This window comes from Miscanthus floridulus, chromosome 3, assembly GCF_019320115.1.
Source record: "Miscanthus floridulus cultivar M001 chromosome 3, ASM1932011v1, whole genome shotgun sequence".
Taxonomy (NCBI): domain Eukaryota; kingdom Viridiplantae; phylum Streptophyta; class Magnoliopsida; order Poales; family Poaceae; genus Miscanthus; species Miscanthus floridulus.
Genome location: NC_089582.1, coordinates 48,559,387 through 48,566,721, shown reverse-complemented (window position 1 = coordinate 48,566,721; position 7,335 = coordinate 48,559,387).

Genomic DNA, 7,335 nt, shown 5'->3' with positions numbered 1-7,335 from the left:
TTGACCACAAGCCTACTAATCCTCAGGAAACTCCTCATACACGTTGTCATCCATTACCCATCCATGATTTTTATCCAAAAATAGAAAGTAAACAAGCGTAAGTATTTCCCGTACTTAACAAGATAACATGGGGTTATGAAGCTCAAAAAGGTTGACACTGGTTTACTGCAGTTAGCACTTTTAGTAAGTCAAGATTTTATTATCAAGTATTATCAAGTTATGCTTAAACCCAATTAAACCCACGTGATCAGATATCAGAATCATTTGCATCATATTATCATCATAGAACCTCATAAATGAACAATAATGAGTAACCAATTATTCTGTGAGTTTTCTGGGCCGCTCGTGACCGTGAGCACGGCTGTTATAACAGTTTGTAACCCTCTGCAGAGGTGGTGCACATTCACCGCGAGTCGTGATCCCCATATGCCCGGGTTAATTACTCACATATCACTGCCAAGGTGAGCGGGCAGGGTACACTATGAAGCCATTTCATAGGTTTCTCTAACAAGTTAGGACCGCTAGGTTTTCTCGGCAGGCAGATGTAGGAACCCTCCTTTCCTATGGCACATATCCATCGCGACTATACACATAGGATCAGAGGCAGTCTTATACCCAACGTGGCAAGCCCCTTTTGCGCCATAAAGATAACCTCTAACAAGTTAGAAAAGGTCCTATTACTGAGCTAAAGTCAGAGCCATATGACTCTCACGGTTGCACTGTCAATCCTAGCTTTTACCGACAGATGAGTCCTTATGGAGGGCCGAGAGCAACATGATCGAAAGTCATTTGCTCCTTCGCCCTATGGATCAGTTGTTATAAAGCATGTTTTACCTTTAGTTCTATGGAACCATTAACCATTGTATAGATCATGTTTAGTTAGAGCGCTAGCAATCTACCCATAAGCAATTAACCCATAGGAGTCAAGGAAACATGTCATCCAATAACTAGGATGTCCTTATGGTTATCAAATTTAGACACATGCACATGAGTGAATGATTAAAGTGAATAGAACATCAAGGTAGGCCCATGCTATACTTGCCTTGGTTAGCAAACTCCTGCTGATCCTGCTGGTCGTCAAAGTACTCCTGGTCACCAACGTTCTCCTCACCGTCTGAACACGACCAACACAGCAACATACAATATTCTAGGAACATTCATACAAAGCAAACAATACTACAGTTAGAACAGTACACCAATAGTATAGAAAACAAATTAAAATATTTATGAAAAGAATCTACGTCTCGCTACGATCACGGCAACGTGAAGTTCATGAAAAACGGAGCTATTACGCGAAAGTTATGATTTAAACGGAATTTCCTATAGCAATATATTTAATTAAATCTAACCATAAAATTTAAAAGTTGCAAACATGATTAACAGTGGTACTAACACGTAGATTATGAAATTACGAAACTAACGCAATTTGAACAGGTCAATTCGGAGCTAAAACGACGATTTTATAAGCAAAACAGTGCAATGACATTTCTGTAAATACCAAAAATGTATTTTGGACTAAAACAATGTATTTTACGTTTTCAAAAGGGGAAAGCGTACTCTGGAAATGTGCTTTGGATGGCGGGTTCTATTTGTCCGAACTCGAGGGACTCTTTAGCAATTGTGCCAGGGTGAAAGGGTATCGGCCATCGGTGGCCGTTGGATGAAGAACGGACGGCTCGGATTAGTTCTGTGGGAGGAGAGAGAGAAGGAGTTGGCCGGAACAGTGGCTCCGGCGGCGGCGCTCCATGGGCGGCGGCGTGGAGCTCACCGTAGTGTTCGGTTCGGGGGCTACGGTCCATGGTTCGATGAACCGAGAGCACCGGGAGAAAGAGGGGGAGTAGGGGAACTCGTCTAGGCCCAGAGCGCGACCGGAGGTTGCGGTTGGCGCGGGGGCGGTTATGGCCGGCGGCGAGAGCTCACGGGCGCACGCGAATAGGGCTCAAACGGCCATGAAACACGAAATTGAGAGCACGGGGGAAAGGACACTTTCAAATAGATTTTGAATTCATTTGAACTTTGAATCAAGACCAATCATCACAAAAATAAATATGCAGCAGCATGTATGCATCAAGAAGTTTCTAACCTTATGTTTGATTTTAATTCCATAAAAAATATTATTTCCCTAGGTTCAATGCTCACAAAAATGCTTAATAAATCATTTTATATATTTTGGAAAAATCCAAAATTTTTAGGGTATTACATGCATCTATAGTAGATATACATTGTAGAAAAAATTGAGATTCAAACTCAATTTAGAAACAATCATATCAAAATAATAAATTTCAAGTGCATATGCACTAGAAGATAAATTCATGGGAATTCTGTCCTCCAGTGCATATGCATCTAAACACTACTACAGAAAACTAAACCGAGGCGAGCAAAAATGATTAACAGAGGCGGTCATTCCATCCGCCTTCCCAGCAAAGGTCACTATTAATCCGGCCCTAACAGACGCGGTAGGTCCACCCGCCTTGGTTAATGGATTAACCAAGGCGGACGCCTTAAGGCAACCGCCTCGGTTAATGCTATTAACGGAGGCGGTTAAGTTAAGTAGCCCACCTCCGTAAATAGTTTCACGAAATAAAAAAAGCCCACCAAGCTCGGTCCCGTGCGCCATCGTTGCCCGTGGTCGTATCCATGCCCCGCAGTTGTCGGTGGCCGGATCCGTGCCCCCACCGCTGCTGGTGACTGGATCTGCTCCCCCACTGCCTCCGGTGGTTGGATCCGCCACCGGTGGCCGGTTGGAGGCTGGATCTGGTGGCCGATGCACGAGGGATAGGGAGGGGGCTCCATGCTCGAAGGAGAGGGAGGGGTTGTCATGAGGACATGACCTCCATACATATGACCATGCTTGGAGAACCATATGGAGACCAAAGAGATCAGCGAGGGTGTCCAAGTCCAGAAGGAGGTCCGAGGCTAATTTGGTTCGAGTCCCCAAGGTGGAGGCCCAAAGCAACTCAAGTACGAGTCTGTCTCGGGTTCCAGGACCAGTCTGCCTTAAATTGGTCACCCAGGATGCATCCAGACTCCGTTTTCGATGATCCACATATGGATGGAAAGCTAATTGGATAAGGAAGCCAACCCAATTGGTTTCACGTTAAAAGACCTTTGGAATCAACAGGAATCATCGAAACAAGTCAGCATCCATAATCTGCCAGGGTGCTGCGACACCGTCTTTTGGTCCGTTGGACCGTGTATCATGTTTGGGCCCATTAGGGGTGCGTCCAGGGGGGGTGACGCCCAAGACTCTATAAATAGCAGCCGTCGCTCTCCTTAGGGTTTGGGTTTTGTTTAGTTCTTGATTTCCTCGTGAAACAGACGTCGTTTTGCTGCAACTGTCGCCGCCAAGGCCGCTTGCTGTGAACTAGGGCCCCAGTTCTTGATCTTGTTCGCCTGTGGCGATTAGTCCTTTCGAATAAAGACTTGAACTCCTTCTCGTTATCATAAGCCTCATATTTATCTGCAATTTTAGATTGCGTTCATCCCGTTCTTGCTTGTGTTCTCGATTCGCTTGCAGGAAAGCCTTCTCGGCGAGGTCAATCGCATTCGCGTGGTTGATAACCAATGGAGCTGTGGTGTAACAGTTGTGGGGGTCTGAATCAGTCTTGGTTCGAAGCCTAGATCATGAATGTTGAGTCTCCACCAATCGACGCTATCATACCTTTCGGAAGATCGGGCCTTGTCTACATCAAGTGGTATCAGAGACCTTGTTGCCCGTTAGGTATAACTTTGTTTTCCCCTTTAGATTGTTACTGTTTTTGCATTACCTATAGTCCACAAAAAGCCAAAAAAATATACACTATCACATATCTCTAGTCCTATAGCCCCGTTGTGCCTTTGCAATTTTTTTTAATTTCAGTTTGCTTTATGGAACTATCGTCCCTTGCCGCGTCTTAGTGTTCGTTGTGTTCTGATCTTGTTCTTGGTCTAGTGGGTCTTGTTTCCTAGTGTGGCTTGCATCAGATTGATCTCCAGTTTTTCTTTGGATCTGAAAGAGTCACGGAGTGGGTTGCGTGATTGAGTTTGTTTTGTCTAGCAATTCCTTCTACGGCTTCCTCGGCTAAGTATTTTTCTTCCACAGTGGAAATATCTAAAGTTTAATCTCTTATGTGCGGCACTTTTGTGAGATAAAAAAACATAAAACAAAGAAAAAGGCAAAGAGGTGCAAAAACCAAAAGAAGGGAAAAAAAGCCGCACCTAAAAAAAGAGAGAAAAAAATAAAGAAGGAAAGAAAAAAAAAGTAAAAAAAAAGTTCAGAAGTGCTTGCATCCTTTTGAGTCCTTGTGCTGAGTTGTATTGTATTGCTTGCTTGAACTAGGTTCTGGACTAGTTTGGGCCAGCGACATAGACTAGCTTGGGACTACTTTTCAATCTTGCAATTTTTGAATTAAATTATTGCTATTCCTTGCTACTATATTGTGCCTGTCCAAGCTCCACTTTCTTCTAACCAAGTACAGGTTCACCTTGCAACTGTTACACTCAAGCTACAACGGTATCACAGTCACCGACCGATTACACCGCCTGTTGCTTTGGTAAGAACACTTGTAAGACCGTGGTAGGACGCTTGAGAGTTGAGTGCCTTATTTTTTTTCCTTGTCCACAACCTAAGTAGTTGATAGGGATAATACTTTTGTGTTGTCTTTTGCTGTCTTCTAACAATGACAGGTTGTTCGTATCCACCGACTTATGATGGTATAGGTGCTGATGAGTACATGGAGTGGGAAATTGCCATCGATAACATATTTGCTACTCGCTTTATGTGTCCAAGGAGGAAGGTAAAAAATGCAGCTAGTGTTTTGCGACATTCTGTTTTATCTTGGTGGGGAGTCTTTAGATCCTTCTGATAAACCTCAAACTTGGAATGATATGAAACATCTTATGAGAGAAAAATTTGTTAATCCATCTCTTGTAATTAATTCAAATGATGAGGTGCATCAACTAGATCAATCTCTTGTTATTCCTCCTGCTATGCCTAACCTTTTGCAGGACAATGTACAAAAGAGCAAGGATGACGTGACAGAAAAGGAGATGCTCACAGCCTCATGTGAAAATTCAGAACCATCAACTATTACGCCTACTGAACGTGAGAGCAAAGGTAATGGCCACGATGCTAAACTCACGGAAGGTGAGAGTTCTCTTGATGTGCTGAATTTTTTCACCAATCATGCTATGATAGAGCAAATTTTAGTGGAGCCTTCGCTTGATTTACCTTTGTCACAAGATGATTTGCTTGATGTTTCTTGTGATGAAGATGACTTGCATGATGATATTTATGTTATACCTATGCAATCATTGAAGAATGATCATGATATATGTGTGCTGAAATCGAGCACTTGTGCTGAAAATAGACTTGTATTCATAATGCTAGTGAAGTTGATGAACTGAAATTGTTGTCTTCTTTAAATACTTTGGGTTATATTGAATTTGATGTTCCGTGTAATCTTAGTTCTTTAGAGGAGAAACTTTATGCATATGCTGATTTGTCATGGTTCTCTAGACATACATATCATGTTTTTGGTAAATATAACAACCAAGGGCAATATTTGATACAACGAGTTTACATTTGTACAAATTCGAATTCTCCTTTTGTTGTACAAATTAATGATCAACTAGAGGACAGTAAAATCAACATTGTTGTTATGCCATATTCCTTTAGTTTTACTTTTCGAACACAAGTGGAATCCAAAGAAAGGGAGCATATATTTCTTGTTAGTACTAATCGTTTGCAGGATAGTATTAGCAAAGATCGTGTGTATTTCAATCTAGTAGACTACATGTCTGTAGGATAAGACATGCTACAAACCTGGACATGTGGTCATATTCTTTCTCACAACATTGTCCATTCCTATTATTTTGGAAACCTCGTTTGTCCTCATGTTGTGTAGGATCGACTTCAAGCAAAATCGACGCCGAGGACGGCTTTTCGTCAAGAAAGGGAGGATGATGAGGACATGACCTCCATACATATGACCATGCTTGGAGAACCATATGGAGACCAAGGAGATCAGCGAGGGTGTCCAAGTCAAGAAGGAGGTCTGAGGCTAATTCGGTTCGAGTCCCCGAGGTGGAGGCCCAAAGCAACTCAAGTTCGAGTCTGTCTCGGATTCCAGGACTAGTCTACCTTAAATTGGTCACCCAAGACGCATCCAGACTCTGTTTTCAATGATCCACATATGGATGGAAAGCTAATTGGATAAGGAAGCCAACCCAATTGGTTTCACATAAAAAGACCTTTGGAATCAACGGGAATCGTCGAAACAAGTCAACATCCAGAATCTGCTAGGGTGCTGCGACACCGTCTTTTGGTCCGTTGGACCATGTATCGTGTTTGGGCCCATTAGGGGCGCATCCAGGGGGGTGACGCCCAAGACTCTATAAATAGCAGCCGTCGCTCTCCTTAGGGTTTGGGTTTTGTTTAGTTCTTGATTTCCTCATGAAACAGACGTCGTTTTGCTGCAACTGTCGCCGCCAAGGCTGCTTGCTGTGAACCAGGGCCCAGTTCTTGATCTTGTTCGCCTGTGGCGATTAGTCCTTTTGAATAAAGACTTGAACTCCTTCTCGTTATCATAAGCCTCATATTTATTTGCAAATTCAGATTGCGTTCATCCTGTTCTTGCTTGTGTTCTTGATTCGCTTGCAGGAAAGCCTTCTCGGCGAGGTCAATCGCGTTCGCGTGGTTGATAACCAACGGAGCTGTGGTGTAACGGTTGTGGGGGTCCGAATCAGTCTTGGTTCGAAGCCTAGATCGTGAATGTCAAGTCTCCACCAATCGACGCTATCATACCTTTCGGAAGATCGGGCCTTGTCTACATCAGGTTGTCAGGCCGTGCTCGGAGGAGAGACGTGGCCGTTGGAGATCCCCACATGCCGCCGCCGCCAGTGCGTGCCACCCCGCCCGCCGCGCTCCTGGGGCCACAGACCGCGCTCATCAGGCATGTCGCCCGCCAGAGAGAGAGGAAGGGGCATGCCCCCCACGACGAGGGAGGGAGGGGTGCCGGGGTGGGGCGTCGGCCCGTGACGAGGGAAGGAGAGAGTGGAGGGAGGGATGCCGGGCTAGGAAAAGAGAGAGAGAGTGAGGGAGAGGATTGAAGAGGTGAAACCCTAACCCTGCGTATATATAAGCCCGATACAGGAGGATTGGATATGGGCTGTTGTCGATACGGGACCCACAGGATACCCCACAAAGGAGAAAGAAGATCTAGTCTAACTAGGATTCTTCCCTTGTAATCCTAGTAGTAGTACTATTCAGTAATCCTACTAGTAACTCTCATTATAAACCGACTAGGACTCTAGCCTCCTGACTATATAAAGGAGGGCAGGGCTCCTGGACGAGGA